The sequence below is a fragment of the Papio anubis genome, chromosome 4 (genome assembly GCF_008728515.1).
Source record: "Papio anubis isolate 15944 chromosome 4, Panubis1.0, whole genome shotgun sequence".
Lineage (NCBI taxonomy): Eukaryota > Metazoa > Chordata > Mammalia > Primates > Cercopithecidae > Papio > Papio anubis.
The window spans coordinates 145,322,905-145,340,838 of record NC_044979.1 but is presented as its reverse complement, the minus strand read 5'-3'; the positions used below and the strand labels follow the sequence as shown (position 1 = coordinate 145,340,838).

The 17,934-nt window shown below is 42.7% G+C and overlaps 1 protein-coding gene across 3 annotated transcripts in view; it reads left to right on the top strand.

Moving 5' to 3' along the window:
- The window catches only part of SDK1 (sidekick cell adhesion molecule 1), a 653,438-nt gene that overhangs the window by 36,538 nt on the left and 598,966 nt on the right, over window positions 1-17,934 (top strand). The gene's annotated exons all lie outside the window — the stretch shown is intronic.

The window sequence follows — 17,934 nt, the reverse complement described above, 5'->3', positions numbered from 1 at the left end:
AAGGTATTAGCTAGTCATGCAGACAGTCAGAAGCAAACTAGGGAAACACGCCAGGCTTATGGGAACATTTCAGAGCAAGGGCACAGTTGCAGTTTGTGGTGATGGATGTCTTCGGTAAAGTTTGGAAGTTCTGATGCCACTATAGAGAAGGCAGCTAATTGGGTTCACAGAAGGTCGAAGTGTAGCCCAACTACCATGTGGAATTCAGAAGCGAGGGTCGTGTTGAGGCTGTCTGCAGGGGAATGATGGGTCTCGATTGTCTCTGGCTTTATAAGGGAGGAGATGAAGGATGTTCCAGTAGGACAGAATCAGAAGACTGCAGAAGTCTGTTGACTGGAAGAATAATTGCAGTGAGCAAAGAAGTGGGTGGACTGAGCACCTCACGTCCTCTCACCCTCACTTTGGCTATTCCATTTAGTGCCAAACAGCAGACTTCTCCCTCACTTGGAAGGAATCTGATGATGCAGATGAGAAAAGTCTCAGGGTTATTCTGTGGGGTGACCTAGAATCTTTAGGTAATCAGAGAATGGTTGTGTGCAGGTGGATCAGCAGATGGATTACTGACGCCACCCCAGCTGCCCATTAGGTGACACAGCTTCGTGCAGCCTCTTCGAAGTCATCCTGTGGGTCACCCCTCCTTCCTCTGTGCTTTTTTCCTTCCCTCCTTACTCCAGGGTCCACGTGTCAGCTGTTGTAGGGGTTCTGTTTTCTTGAAAAACTGGGACGTCACCTGGGGTATTTGAAATCTAGACTTAGAATGGAACTTTTGTTGGGATTGACAAAGTTCAGGGAGTGACCATGAGAATGGGGGCTGAGATTGCATGGAGGGGCAGGTCAGTGGTGGTGAGAGGTGTAAGACTCCAAGGCCACAGTGTTAGAATAGATGGCAACATGGATGTCAAGCCACCAGGGAGGGTGACAGGAGAAGTCCATGGAGGAAGATAGGGATTCCGGGGCTCCGGTCCTCAGTAAATGGAGAGGGAAGGAGGAATTAGAACTTCGGAAGGGAATAGCATTGAGAATGAACACATCCCAATCACATGGGCCTCAGAGGAACTGGGATTTGGAAGGCGAAAGAGGAGAAACAGGTTGGTAGTGTTGGCTCACAGCTGTGATGAGGGTTTGCTCTAGGTAGACTAGACAAAGTGAAGGCCTTCTGGAGCTGCTCCTTCAGGTATTTGGCTGCAGGACCTTGCAGCTTGGAATCTCAGCTAGGGGGTAGCTGCCCTGATGTGCCTCAGCTTCACTTATGAAGCAGAGAGGATGACCTCTTTCTCCTGGAGTAGTGGTGAGACTTAACACAAGGGAATGAGCAAGAAAGTAGTTGGCCAACTAATGTTCAGTTAAAGGATAGAGGGTATATGCTATATGCCACCCCTCAAAAAAAAAGGTATGCAAGTATGTTCATGTTAAAAACATTCATCTCTCTGTGGCTCTCTGGCTGGCTGTGCACATAGCTGTCCCTGTGACTTAGAGGGGACATGGGAGGAAGGACCCTGGTGTAGAGAATATGCTGGAGCCATAGGCAGCCCCTGTGCCCCACCGTGCTCCTGTAAATGCCACACTGCTCCTCCAAATGCTGGTTTCTAAAACCTAGAAAGTTCTTTTTGTTGTTGTTCTCACCACATCCAGGAAGATGGGGCACAGTGGGAGTCCCATTGTCTGAGCTGCTATTATCCTGGGGCAAATTAGTGTCCCTCAGAGTGAGTAAGAAGATGGAAAGCGCCACATTGCTTTAATGAATAGTCTGCAGACTGCTGATGAGTTCCCTGTCACTGCGCTTTATTCCAGAGCCTCACTGTGCAGAGTGAGAGGTGGACTCAGATGCTTGTGAGGATTTCCTGTTTTCTTTCTGATTGTCAGGTAGTGCAATGAAGGGTTACCTTATAAGCAATATTAGATTAGGTTTTGGGCTGTTGCTCGCAGTAAGTTTGACGTCTACATCATCACATGACGCAGTTGGACTTAATGAAGGTCACTCAAGTGTCCTCTCTTTCAGTGATGCTTGTTGGGCACCTGCCTGCAGGTAGATGACACTGTCCCTGCTTCGGGAGAAAGGGCACATCACAGATAGAGAAACGTTCCTGTGCCAAGTGAATAGGCCAAAAGCATGGGGGATGGAGATCGTAGAATTGCTTGGTTCCATTCGAGTTGGCCATGTAGTATTTAACTTTAATGACAAGAGTTTAATATTCTATGTACCAATTTTTCATTCGAAATAAAACACTTTATTTTACATGAGCAGATCTTGTGACAATAATGCATTTCTTTACAAATATTAGCCCATTATACATCTTAAGTCAGTTGCACATAATTGCATTTCACCAACTCTACATAATACTTTAATTAAAACTAGGATAATTAAAATACAGTTTTAATGAACAATAAATTCTGAACTTGCCAGGCCTGGAATGTGTTAGCTGAATCATACCTTGCTTTTTTTTGGCTCTTAAATCTGTACCCACATTATGTTTTCAAATGGCCATGATCACAATCAAGAGGCATTTTAAATGCATATAATAGTATTTACTGAAGGCCGGGCGCGGTTGGCTCATGCCTGTAATCCCAGCACTTTGGGAGGTTGAGGCCGGCGGATCATCTGAGATCGGAAGTTCAAGACCAGCCTGACCAACATGGAGAAATACCGTCTCTACTAAAAACACAAAATTAGCCAGGCGTGGTGGCGGGTGCCTGTAATCCCAGCTACGTGGGAGACTGAGGCAGGAGAATCACTTGAACCCGGGAGGTGGAGGTTGCAATGAGCCAAGATCGCATCATTGCACTCCAGCCTGGGCGACAAGAGCAAAACTTTGTCTCAAAAAAAATACATATATAAAATATTATATATAAATACACATAAATGTATATAATATATATTTATATAAATATGTATAATATGTATGTATAAATATATAATATATAAATATATATTATACATATTTATGTATGTTCTCACCATATCCAGGAAGATGGGGCACAGTGGGAGTATGTGTGTGTCTGTGTGTGTATATATAATATTATATATAAATATAATATTAAATACATAATATATTTATAAATAAATATGTATATAAATATATGATATATTTATAAATATATAACATATATGATATATTTATAAATATATATTATATATCATATATCATATGTATTTATAAATAAATCATATATGGTATATATTATATAATATATAAATATGTATAATATATATTTTAATCCTCTTAGCCTGTTATTCTCATCGTTAGGAGTAGGACTCACGATTCCAGACATTGTACTCCTCACCTCTTTCCAAGGACTCAGCAGGATGTGCTGAGCCCCACCACGGGAGTGCTACCTCCACCCAAGGGAGAGACCCACCACCAACAGACACTGGAGTTACCCAACTGTGACAGCACCTCAGCCTGCCAGCTGCAGCTGTCCACCTCTCATCTGTTCCCCAGCATGTTTTGCCCTCTCTTTGTCTCCCACCTTGTAGTCTTTCCAGTTTTACCTTCCTCCTCAGTGGCCCCAAACCCAAAGTGCACAATGTCCCCACTGGGATGGGACACCCTGAGCTCTGCAGGCCTCCTGAGCACATCCCACTTTCTCCCCTAGGTTCCTCCCTAGAGGCTTTCCCCTCACTCCTTTGTGGGGAGAAGGTGATTTGACAGCAATGATTTCACAAAAAGACCCTATAAGGAGATGAGACCAGGTGGGCAGAGCCGGAAGCACTCATGAGAGAGAATTTCCCAGAGGGAAGCGTGATGGAATGTGCCTGGGCTGAGATCCATGAGTGCCAATGCTCCACAGAGGGGTTCAGGTGGGGATGCCTTTCGTTGTCACCCAGAGGCTACTCTTAAGGACTACCTGTTCTGAGTTCCTGAAATTAACATTACAAGTTTTCTTTTGTAGCAATGCCCCATGCCTAAAAAGAAACTCTCATATATATTCTATACAATGCAACACAAAAATATATATATTATATATAATACTATTACAAAGATGCCTGTTATATACTCCCAATATATCTAATTACTGTAAATATGCTAACTGGCATTATATAATATATACATTGCCTATATATTACAATATAACAAATACTCTCTTCATAACCACCAAATACCATATAAAATATATTTGTATATATTCCTTCCCATAAATGTATATATTATATGTGATCTCCTTACTTAGATACTCCATCTCAATTTATTCTGATGATGATATATGTGTTTAGCATATATTCATATGTATTATGTATATATAATCTTTAAAATGATCCTTATATTTCCCCTATGTCTGTCTTAGCATATATCTGTCTCTGTCCATATACATGCACTTGCTTTTATTTGCCCACTAGGGTAATCCCAGAAATGAGGAATAGATTTTATCTTTTGGGGTCTAGCAACTTTAAAAACCAGTACCTTGTACTGATGAGGTAGATATTTGAATTGACGAATAATAAGATAAGTAATTTCTTGGATGTAGATAAAATATAGACAGTAGCACATATATGGTTTAGTTCATTCTGGAGATGGTGTGGAGACTAAGTACATAATTATTGAGACTAAGAGTACACCCCAGTCTGAGACTCGAGAAAAACAGGTTCCAGTCCGGCCCACTGCTGCCACTTGGTGCATGTATAACTGTGACCTTGACTGATCAGTTAATATTCTTATTCAAAGGAATTGAGATAAGGGTGTATCTCAAATGGAAATAATTCTGGCCACCTCGCCAGCGTCTGGGAAATAGGATTGGGTGCATTCATTTGATGAATTGAATATAGGTATGGAAACCCTTTCTTACCTTTGAAGTATGCATGGTGTGGTGGGATTGTGACCCCACCTCTCCGGTGTTCTCGGCTTCACTCTACATGAGCTTTATATATATTCTGGCAGCTGTTCCTCTGCTGATTTGGAACTTTGTATTTTTTAGGTAGTTTTTGCTTAATGAGTTTTCAGCCCCTGGTTGGTGATACTTCATAAGTAGATATGCCCCCTCCCTCCTTCCCTTCTCCTTTCCTTCCATCCCGTTTATAACGTCCTTGGGAAACTCAAGTGAGTCCCAATGCTGTGGGGTCATAAGAGAGACATTGCCGCCCTCGTTCTGGAACTTGTTTTACGAATAAAATATCAGTGACTTTTATTAGCTTTTTTCTTCACTATTAGTGTCAGTGCTATTCTCCCCAAATACAGGTCATTTGTTCATCTAACAGATACCTCCTTGCACTGACACTTTCTTCTGAAAGTCACTCCCGAAGTGCAAAATTCCCTCAAAAGCAAATGTGCTTTGGACTCTAAGGGTACATTGCCGGAGTCAAAACTCAAAACTTTGTAGTGCTGTTTAATTGGTGACCCAGACCCAGGGCAGGGTCCTTAAGAGCAGCTTCTGGTGACACTGCAGGATGCATCTCACCTGAACCTCTGTGGAGAGCAAGGGTGTGAGTTCAGCCCATACTGCAGCTCCTTGGGAACTCTCTCTCATGACAAGCCTGGTCCTCACCTGGTCTTATCTCAGGGTCTTTTGGTGGAAATCTTGGCTGTCAAAGTTACCTTCTCCCCCACAAAGGAGGAGGGGGAAAGCCGCCCTCTAGGAGGAACCCTAGGGAGAAAGGGATGTGCTCGGAGGTCCAGAAGAGTCACAGGATGTGTGTCCCACCCAAGGGCATTTGTGCACTTTGGGGCTGGGGCCACGAGGAGGCTGTAAACTGGAAAGATCAAGGCAGTGGGACAAAGAGAGGGCAAAACACGTTAAACAGATGAGAGGTGGACAGCTGCAGCTGGCTGGAGGTGCTGTCACAGTTGGCACCCAGTGTCTACAGGGTGGGTTCCCCCTTTGTGGGAAGGGAGGTAGCACTCCCGGGTGGGGCTCAGCACATCCTGCTGAGTCCTGGAAAGAGGGTGAGGAGCGTCACTGTCTGGAAATTCAGGGTCCTACCCAAATGTGAAGTGTGTGGGGGCAGGGTGGTGTGGAAGGCACACTGAATTTAAAGCAGGAAGAGAGATTGTGAGAGCCAGCTCGGCTCTGTTGTCACTTTCTGACCGTGGGCAAGCCTGACTTAATGTTTAGGGGACTCCAGTTTTTTTTTCCACCTGTGAAATGGGGTCAAGCCATCTGTTTGGGCTCTGAGGAGGTGTGGAAGGAGCTGGCCGTCCTCGGGAGGGCGACATTCCTGGAGGCAGGGCCAGGTGGTGTGCAGCCCATGCAGATGATGTGGAGGCACATACATTCTTCTTATCTTTCTGCAAGACTGCTCCACATCTTCATGGCATGCTAGTGAAGAAAGCAGAGGAAGTCTTATCACACCAGTTTTGTGGATGACTGCATGGGGAAAGAAAGTGGCTAAACGATTTAAGGTCATCTGTCAGAGATAGAGCTGAGGATGGAGCTTGGCATTTGAATGATACCTTTCTGATCATTTCCATGACTATTTATGACAAAGTGGTTCTCAGCCTGCCCATGAGGGTGGTAACATGGCCGAAGGGTCCTGCACAGGCCTTGGACCCCGTGATGCCTGGTGTGGCTTGGTGTCTAAAGGCAAGTGCCCGACTTCGGTGGCGCTCCTTTTCTTCATCTGTGAAGTGCAGGTGATAATACCCCAGCCTGCCCACCTCACAGGACTTGTACTCTTGTGCATGATAATCACATCCCGTCACAGGTGTAAGAGCCCTTTGTGAATCATGAGCTGTCATAGCCGTGATGTGGAATCATTTTCTCGTGAGGGCTCATTCTTTGCTGTAATGAGATCTGACCAAGCCTAGTTCTATCTCATTCCTACAGCATTTGCTTCCAAGTGACAGCCCCTAATATCAAGGTCATCCTTCATTTATGCTTCCCTCCAGTCAATCAGTCAGCACTGTGCGAGGCCCTGGGGATAAAAAGATCAATACAACAAATCTGGCTGCTGAAGGGCTCACATTCTGCTGAGTGGGATACAGCCATCTTTTAGTTCATCTCATGTAGTCTTTAAAACAAACAAAAAAAAAACTTTATTGAGATGTAATTTACCTATCATAATTTTCACCTTTTTACAAAAGCATCTAATTCAGTGGTTTTTAGTATATTCACAGGGTTGTAGAGCTATCACTACTATTTTTTTTTTCTTTCTTTTTTTTTTTTTTTTTTTTTTTTGAGACAGACTCTCACTCTTGTCGACCAGGCTGGAGTGCAGTGGATCGATCTCCACTCACTGCAACCTCCACCTCCCGGGTTCAAGCATTTCTCATGCCTCAGCCTCCTGAGTAGCTGGGACTACAGGCGCCTGCCACTGCACCTGACTAATTTTTTTTTTTGTATTTTTAGTAGAGATGTGGTTTCGCCATGTTGGCCAGGCTGGTCTCAAATTCTTGACCTCAGGTGATCCACCCACTTCAGCCTCCCAAAGTGCTGGGATTACAGGCGTGAGCCACCATGCCCGACCTGTCACCACTCTCTAACAGAATATTTCCATCACCCCAGAAGAAAACCCTGTACCCCTTGGCAGTCAGTCCTCTTTCTTCCCACTTCTCAGGCCTGGCAACCATGCATCTACTTCTTGTCTGTATGAATTTGCCTATTCTGGACTTTTCATATAAAAGGAGCTACCTAACATGTGACTTTTTGACACCTTAAATAGCCTTTACCCTGTTGTCTTTTTCTCTTTCTTTTCCTCTTGCCCTTTGCTGATCATCATTAAATATTTCACTGGGTTCTTTTTTGGTGTCTTTCCTGGACTGTGTTTTGTAGGGGTAAAGAAGGGACATTCCTTCTTTCTTTGAATGTATGCTTCCTGCATGTCAGCTGCTCTGGTAGGTACTAGTATGATACCACATGGGTTCCTGTTCTCAGAATTTCCAGCCTGGTACAAATAAACTGACCAAAAAATGGGCAGAAACAAAACACATAAAGAAAGTCAAGTGATGAAAGAAAGCCCTGTCCACGGATATAATATTTATACCAAAATCTTAAGAAAGGGAAGGAGGCAGTGACTTGAAGAAATGGGGCTGGACATCTGCGTATAGTGTTTGCAAAGGAGCTCAGGTGGCAGAGAGCCTGGTGTGTTCCAAGGCCGAAAGGGGGCCCATGTGGTACAGTGCTCCGAGCAGAGTGGCCCAAAGTGAGGTCGGCAGGGACTAGATTGTGCTGGGCTTTGTCTGTGAGAAGAAGTGAATTTTCTCCGCATGCCGTAGGGGGAGATTTCAACCAGGAGAGGGCCATGATCTGATTGGCTTTAAGAAAACCAGGCTTCTTTGTGAAGAATAGAGAGTAAGGGGCAGAAGAGGAAGCAGAGAGAAAACACAGGAAGCTTCTGCAAAGGTCCTGGCAAGGGGGCCTGGCAGCCCGGATGAAGACAGGGCGGACGACGTGGAGAAAAGTGGATGAATGAAAGTGTAGGTTAAAAGTAGAATCCACAGGCCCGAAAGAGGGATTTGGGATATAGCGGAGTTAAGCTTCTTGCTTCTGATTAGAGCCCTTGGAGGAATCTTTTTACTGAAATGATGACAACTGGATTCAGATTGGGTATGGGGCTTGTGCAGTTTGAGATGCCCGTGAAATATCTGGTGAGAACAATTAACTAGATGTTTGTATACGCACAAGTCTGGAGCTTAAAGGAAAAATCAGACTGGAGATAGAATATTGGGGACCATTTGTATGTAGGTGATGTTTAAGACCTTGGAAATGGTGAGCTCTAACCTGGAGAGAGATTTTAGACACAGCATAGAAGAGACGCAACCACTGAGGAGCTCTACCATGCAGAGCAGGGTAGAGAAATAAGACACCCATGAAAATATGGAAAGGGACAGTCAGAAAGCGACAGGGTAGCCAGGAGGGCCCAGTGCCGTGGACCACCAAAAAGAGAGCTTTTCGCCTGATTCCAGTCTATAAGCAGCTCGAGAAAAGCTTGAGTCAACAGGACTTGAATTCCAGCAGTAAATAAGTAAACAAGCAAACACATAAATAAAATACGAGATCCACAAAGCATAGAAAGAGAATGGGGGAATAGGAGGGAGACAGAAGTGGAGAGAGAGAGAATGGGGGAGCCTATCTTTCTTTATCTTTTGTCACCTTTTGAGTAAAACCTGCACAAAATGGTCTCGGCTCCGTAGCCTGGTTGAGAAAAGGTCCTGTTTCACTCCCCAACATAGCTATAAATTAGAAAGCCCTCTGCAAAAAAATGTGTTGTGGACAGATTAGAAAGTTTAGGATGAAACAACCATAGCAGCACTAGTTCATGCTTCACCCAGGATGATTTTTCTTCATGTTTTAGTGCTTGGTCTCTGTCATCGCTGACGGAATTGCACTGTTTTACCTTGGAAAGTTATAAATGGGGAGGCATCCTTAGAACTTATTTATCTTTGAGAGCATGAATCTTTTCTTCTTCAGTCTAGACTTGCCCATTCATTATTAGATGAGGTAAATTATTACATCTGAGAGATAAATTATGTCCTTTGGTGATATGTGTATACTTTATTTTTATAGTCAGGGTCTGTAGTTTAATGAATGAAGCGATTTTAAGAATTGCCTCTGCTGAGTAATTTTTCATATTTAGAAATTACTAATGTGAAGCCTGCCTGTGTTCATGGTCATTTCAACACCTATCTCTCACTCTCTAAAATCATTGAGAATCCATTATTGCCTACTCCTGCGATCTAGATTACCGTTTACCTGAGCTTTGTTGAGTATTCTAGCTAAAATCCTGTATCACACCAAGTACTTTGACAGCGAATTCACTATACATAACTTTATTAACTTTTTTCTTATATTTTTAAATAGTGGTTATATGCAGAGAAACCATGATTGGGTTTGAATCTGCTATGTATGGATTAACATTGCTGGATTAAACTTCAGTTAAATGTAAGAATTTTGTCTATGGAAATGCATACAAAACAGTACTTGTGCTCATTAAAGTTGGAGAGAAAGGGAACATTAACAACCTGCCGTTGGCTTATCTCTGATCCTCAGTTGTGAGTGGAATGTCTAGTTGTGTAGTGCCCGGCCTTCATCTATCACACACTGTATGAATTTAAATAAGTTGTAAATGCCTTGGATTTGATTTAGTCATTTCTTTGATCTAGTGATGAAATAAGGAATTGTGGCTATCATTGAGTTTTTGAAAAGCATCTACTGATTAAAAATTTTTAAAACCGTTTCTAAATGCTTAGTGTGAAGTGCCCTTGGTTTAGCATTTTCCATTATTTTGCTGTTTTTAACATCTTCAGGAATACATATGATTTGGAGAAATGCAGTATAAGATGGTGGCTAAGAATGTAAACTCGGAAATCAGGCTGTTTGGGTTCAGACCCTGGCTCTGACACCTAATGGTTGTGTGGCCTCGGGCAAGCCACTCAGTTTCCCTGCACCACACTTTCCTCTTGTGGAAAGCTGGGGTAGTAATAATGCCTGCCTCATAGCATGGCTGTGAGGGTACCTGTTTAAGCACCTGCAAATCTAGAGGACTTAGACTAGTACCTGGGTCATGGTAAGACCGTCGTTACTATTAGTGGTTCTTACAACTCTCATTATTATTACCACTTATTTAAATGTTCCAAATAGAGGTTACTTTCATCCCATTTGGAGGCACAAAAACTATTTTCTTAATCCTTTATGCGAACAAAAGTCCAAATTCTTGATAACAATAGGTAAAATGGAACTGATGCATCAGTAGTGAAATGGGTGCTATGGGGAAAGTTGTAACTAAGTTATGCAGGTTTGAAAGGTATCTGAACATCTCACAACACTCTTCAAAAAGACATCCTGTCTGGTTACAGAAAAGATGGAGCATGAGCATTTTTCATGGTTCAGCACTGGGAGCCAGGGACACATCTTTGCTTCGCCCACCTTTCCTTGCCTGATACATTAGTCCTGAAAGTAACAAACCCATGACTGTAGACAACTCTCCTGGATTCTGTTTGTCCATCGGAAGGCCCCATTTAGCAAGGCAGAGAAGGCAGTGAGGACCCAGGCTGTCTTTCTGGAGGTCCTGAGAGAAGAAGGGTGCTGACAAGGGCTGCTGCAGAGAGGATCGGGAGCTCAGAGGCTTGGGCTGGGAGAAGTGGTTCCTCTATTAAGAGCACAACTGCAACAACAGATGTTTAGGGTTCTTTGTCTTCTAAATGTGTCTCACAGATGTGCAGTATTTATATACAAATATAAAAATTATATACAGGTTGAGCATCCCAAATCTGAAAATCTGAAATTTCAAGTGCTCCAACATCTGAAGCTTTTTGAACATCAACATCATGCTCAAAGGAAATGCTCATTGAAGCATTTTGGATTCGGATTTCAGACTTTGGGATCTGGGATGCTTAACCCAGTATACATTCTGCGGATATTTGAAATCTGAAAAAAATTCTGAAATTTGAAGCACTTCTGGTTCCAAGCATTTTTGATAAGGCACGCTCAACCTGTAATATGTATTTTATATATGCAAGTATGCATGCATGCATAGGTGTGTATGCATATATGTGTGTATATATCAGTCAGGTAGTACACATATTTGATCTCATTTTGAACTTCGAAGGAGTGCATAATTAGATTATTTTGTTTCCATATTTGAAAACAACATCTGTTTTCAATGGTAAGCAGAAAAATTGTTGAAACATCTGTTACAGTGGCAAAAGGCTGTGACTGTTGTTCATGTTTGAGGTGAGTAACATTGTGATACTGACTTTTGGAGTAAGATTTGTAATGATAATAGTACAGTGTCCTACATCAGAGAAATGAACATCCATGTTTTTGTCTTCAAGTGGGATAATTGTAGGTGGAGTGTGTGAAAACGGAAGCTTATTTCATGCACACATAATACCTGTTCCCTTCTGGCATTTTTAACTAAATGAAATATATAGGGAAGTGGGATTCAGGCTTGTGACATATCTTCTGGACTTAAGGCTTGTTCTCATGGCTTTGCTTGTTTGCATTCTGTGATGTTGTCCGCTCAGAGGTTTGTCTTCAACTGAGGGATCTGAACAACACAGTGATGGATAAGATGAGAGAGATTGCTGTTTAGACCATGTGGCCAGAGGGAGGGGCAGTGTGTGTGACACGCAGGGTAATCACCTCATTCTGGTTTGTCCAGGACTGCTCCAGTTTTAGCACTGAGAGTCCCCTCAGTCCCTGGGCAAACCGAGATGGCTGGCCACCCTACTTGTTTATAGCTACTGTGGGTATAAAACTTGCCACACTAGAATTATGTCTTGTCCCTACCACTGTCAAAGGCTCTACATCTCAAAGGAGGCATGGAAAGTAGAAAAATAAATCTAAGATTAGCTAACTATCCTGTAAAGGCTAAGCAAGGCAGAAATGTTTCATGAACAGCACTGAATTTATTTCCAAAGCATTTTTCTTAGGAATGTATCATTGTCACTGTAGGAAGAACTTGATATGCTTCCATGGTATGATAGGCTTATAAATTTGAGAAAAATTAACCACAAGATATTTCCAGACCCCGAACATCTCATTTTGGGCCCATTGCACCTTCATTCTAGTTTATTTCCGCTTTGTTCTTTTTCTGAACAACATTCAATGCTTGTGGAAACACACCTGTTGGACTTAGCTCAGTGAGCATTTCCCAGTTTACACGGAGATACATTTTTCTTTCTTCTTGGTGGAATGCTTGACAAAAACACACATACCTTGAAGGGAGTGTGAAGTGTGAGGCAAGTCAGAGGGATGCCGAGGAGCTGCGTCACTGCGAGGCTTTTGACCGTAGCAATTGTGGCAGTGAAAAACACCAGGCTGTTAATTGCCCCGCAACTCAGGGCAACTCCAGCTAAAATGCAATTGCTTTGTGGAAAAGTATACCAAGAAACTCGAATGTGTGTACTCTGGTCCCTGTATGTATATTTTCTTCTGGAATATTACAGCCTTTTTCGTTGTGTTTATAAATTTGAGAACTAGCATCAGGGCGCAGTGGCTCATACCTGTAATCCCAGCACTTTGGGAGGCTGAGGTGGGTGGGTCACTTGAGGTTAGGAGTTCAAGATCAGCCTGGTCAACATGGTAAAACCACGTCTCTACTAAAAATACAAAAATTAGCTGGGCACGGTGGCAGGTGCCTGTAACCCCAGCTACTTGGGAGGCTGAGGCCCAAGAATCGCTTGAACATAGGAGGCAGAGGTTGCAGTGAGCCGAGATCACGCCACTGTACTCCAGCCTGGGCAACAGAGCGAGACTCCATCTCAAAAAATAAATAAATAAATAAAGTGAGAACTAGCAATGGTCTGATAGAGCTTTTGGTCTGCTTTGAAATCTGCACGCGTTCTAATAACTTGGCATCTTTCTTATGGCTCTCAGATGAAGACACATTGCCTCCAAGAAACAGAAACTGTTCATATCTTATTTGAAAAATGGCAATGATTTTAGAGGACAGTCTATCATTTTCCAGAGGAACAGATGTGACCCCTATCCACAGCAGGACAATTCAGACCGTCACAACTTTGAGTGGGTTCTTTTGACTAACTCAGAGATCCTTGAATTTACCTGAAAGTAGAGAAATGAATTAATAATGTAAGTCTGTAAGAAAGAGTGGACTCTCTGGCTGTTGTTTTTCTGAAGCCTATAAAACCTTGTAGATGGGCCCTTCATATGTGAAGTAGGTCCCAGGTGTGAATTCCCTCTGTGCTTCCTCAACAGGAGACCCACGCATGGGGACCCAGGCTGTGCATGCAGGGCAGTCCATCATCATCCCCACCTTATAATGATGCCTCGAGCTCCCTCTTTCACCATATTTTCCTGTGGCCTCACCAATGGGAACAGTTTGAGCAGATTCTGCAGGTTCTTATCGTTAGAGAAAACTTGCATGAATCTACATATCAGTTAAAATAACGAATAGCTCTTTTAGTCCTGCTGTAGCCTCTGCTACCTTAAATCAGATTACAATTCTTTGAGGGCAGGGATTGATTTTTGTTCACCTTTGCTTCTCTTGTATACAACACACCATAGCACACCACACATATCAGTGTTCAAGAAGAATTTGTTGGTTGAATGAATGGAGCTTTGTCTTGTGCCTGACAAGTTAATAAATATTTTTACGTTTGTTTCTTTGTCCTGCTCTTTGTTGCATGGGGAGGGAGTGTTACAGCAAGACGCAACCAGAAGTAGTGTGTTTCGCGGTGACTGCAGGACATGGCGTGCCATTCATTGAGCGGTGGCTCTTTCTCTCACGCGGATCCCGTGGCAGTCTGCAGTCTTTATGTTCCCCTTGCCCTCCAGAGTCTAGAGACAAAAGTGGTAAAGTTGATTCATGCTTGGACTATCCAGGGTTCCTTGTGTTGCTTTTCTCTCTTGATTGACAGATGTAGCTTGACTTAGTGATAAAGATGTTTTCTCGGTTCCATTTATGAAGGGCAGGGAAACTCAGAACACTTTCTACCACCTTCCCACAATTTCTCAAGTTAGCTCACCCTTCCTATTCCAATTAGTCAGGGAGTTCACTCTTTCCCCCTGCCACCACCTTTGTTCCGGCCGTTGGCTTAATTCTGCTTAGATTCCTGCAAGAAAGCTCAGCTGATCTCCAAGTCTCCAGCTTTGTCCTTTGTTCACCTCCCAATCCAGTTAAGCAGATCTTTCTAAAGGCGGCATATAACACCCCCACCCCACCACCTTTAAAATCCTTTTAGTAGTTTCCGGGCCTCAGGATGAAGTTGGAGTGCTGGTCCTACTGGCCTGGCGCTGCCTGCCTCTGACCTTGTCTGGCAGGCTTATTTCTCCCTTTCCCTTCACAAGGCAGCCAAGCTCAGCCTTGTACACTGTCCCAGCTGCCCCAGGTGTCTCGTCATGAGACTTGGCACATGCTGTCCTCCTGCCTGGAATGCTATCATCACGCTGGTTTTTACTTTTAGTTTCAGATTTTACCTCAGATTTCAGATCTCGTCACTTTCTCTGAGACCATTTCCCAGGCTACTTCCCTCACCCTGCTGCCGACACAGAGCAGGTTCAGTGGGGTTTCCCTGGGGTCTGACGACACCTCTCCCTGTTGCAGGTCTTGTCTGCCATGTGCTGCCAGGACTTGGGCCTTGGCTCTCTCTACATCATAAGCTCCTGAGGACAGACACTGTGTATCTCAGGCCCTAAAATAGTGCCTGGTGCATCGTCAGCATTTGGTATCTATTTGAATAAATTAATTGTTTTATGCCTAATATTAATTTTCTTTTCATACTTACCTGTCAAAGTACATTTGTAGAAATAAAAAAAAATCGAAGAGAGACACATTCATTAATGATGTCAGTGGCGAGATCAGGCGGTCCATGCCTTCCTATCTCGGGTCTTGCAGGGTGGAAATGAGGGATAAATGCCTCACGTTTCCTCTCGTCTGCATCTGCTATCCGTCTCAAGAGGTGCTGGCTGGCGCAGTCACATCACACTTTTCTAAACTCAGAATTGAAGTGGGTTTTTACTTTACTTTTATTTTTAAGGACTTGTGTTTTGGGGTATTCTTATGGTTTGGGAAATTTTATGGTAAGGACTTGTTCTTTCCTTTAAGTGCTCCTAGAAGAAAAATAAATGATAAAAGAAATAAAAATCTCAATGAATTGTGACATATTGTAATATGTCTTGTGCATTTCTGTGTACCTTGGCAGATTATTGTGACCTAACCATAGCTAATTTTCATTTGAGAAATATATGTCCACGAAGTTTCTATAGTGTGTTCAAATGTAATTTTATTATAACCATATTATTATTAAAAAAGTTTGTATAGAGAACACTGCAGCATCTACTTATTCCATTATTACAATGGTAACATCATTTTTTTTTTTTTATGAATCACTTGTGGAATGACATTTTGGCAGTAAGTCAATGAGTTTATCATGGAAAAGTCTTCCTCCCAACCTCCTCCTACCCTGAGGCTTTTCTCTTCAGAGGGAATATCATTTTCACTCTCATGCTTAAGATTCAAGGATAGAATTCATGCTTTTTAATATATAGCTTAATGAATTTTGACAAACATACAGTGTTGATCCACTATCACAATCATAAAATATAAAATAGTTCTGTCACCCCCCAAACTCTCCCACACTCCATTGTGATCAACTCTTCCTCTACCAGTAGACCCTGGCAGTCATAGACCTGTTTTCTGTCCCTATAGTTTTGCATTTTCTAAAATATCTTATGAATGGGATCCTAAAGTATTTAGCCTTTGAATCTGGCTTGTTTCACTTCTCATAATGCATCTGGTACTCATGTCTTTGTTGCACATATCAGTACTTTGTTCTTCTTTATTCGTAAGTAGTATTTTATTGTGTGCATGCACCACAGCTTGTTATTCTATTCCCCAGTTGAAGGGCATTTGGGATCATTCCAGTTTTGGCCAATTACAAATAAAGATGCTAGAAACATTCACAAATATGTTTGCATGTGAACATAAGCCTTTATTTTGCCCAGTTACATGCCTGGAGTAGACTTTCTAGGTCTTATGGTAAGTGTATGTTTATTTAACTTTATAAGAAACTTGTACGAAACCTCAAAGCTCTCAGGGAAATAATCAGAAACTTAGCTTGCTATACCTAGCCAAACTATCATTTGAGGTAGGGGGCAGGCGGATAATGGCAGTTTTAGACATGCAAGGCATTCTCATTATCTTTTACTGCTTAATAAGCTGCCCTGAAACTCATCTTAAAACAAAATAATCATGTGTTTTGTACACAAATCTGCAATTTGAACAGGAGTGGGAAAGCTTATCTTTGCTCCACATGATGTCAGCTAGGGTGGTTCCACTGATGGCAGTAGGTTCCTCTTCCAACACGACTCACTCTCATGGCAAAAGTTGATATTGACTGTTAACTGAGAGTTCATCAGAGTTAAGGACCAGAGACCTCAGTTCCTTTCTACATGGGCTTCTCCGTGTGGCGTGGCATGGACTTCCTTCAAAGATTGTATGCTGGATTCCAAGGACAAACGTCTAGAGAGAAACTGTCACATGAAAACTATATTGCCTTGGGCCAGGTGCAGTGGCTCATGCCTGTGATTCAAGCACTCTGGGAAGCCGAGGGGCGGATCACATGGTCAAGAGTTCGAGACCAGCCTGGGCAAGAGACCAGCCTGACCAATATGGTGAAACCCCATCTCTACTAAAAACACAAAAATTAGCTGGGCATGGTGGTGTGCACCTGTAATCCCACCTACTTGGGAGGCTGAGGCAGGAGAATCGCTTGAACCTGGGAAGCGGAGGTTGCAGTGAGCCAAGATGATGCCATTGCACTCTAGCCTGAGCGACAGAGTGAGACTCCGACTCAAAACAAATAAAACAAAACAAAATACTACAGTGCCTTTTATGATGAGCCTTGGGAGTCACAAAGTGTCATTTTCACCATTGTGTCACTAGCTGAAAGAGTCACAAAGGCGAGGTTCAAGAGAAGGAGCCATAGACCTGTCCCTGTGTGAGGTCATGGGAGGCTCTGGCAGAGCGTGTCTGGTGAGGAATGTTGCTGTGCCCCATATGAAAATGATCATTGGCTACATGAAGGCTCAAGAAGTTTACCAAAGCTCTTTGAGAGAATCTAAAAGGGACACATTCCAGGGAAAAAAATAAATCTGAGAAGAAGTAGAATATTAGGAGTGATAATGAACAAATAAGATGGTAAAATATATTGGTTAGTGTAAATGAATGTTGAATATTTAGAGCATGGAAAGCAGTGTAGGAGCAGAGGGGATTAAAAACCTGTTAAAGTTCTCCCTTTGTCTCATAAACAGATACAGAAACATATTAACTCCAGACCTTGTTGCAGAATTTTAATATTTGGAACATGTTCAGGTTTTACAGCACCTCCTCATGCCTTTTCACTCAACTCTTGAAGATCTTCTTCTGCTCCCACCAAAACAGAATCATCTTTGAGTTTTTATCGTCCTTGAACTTAGCTAGTATTGACTGTTTGGGTTACTTCCACCTTCTTAAAGCACTCTCTTCTTTTGAATTCCATAACACAAAACATTCATGCTTATTTTTTCTGGCTCTCTTCTTCTTAGACCTCTTTGCCAACTTGC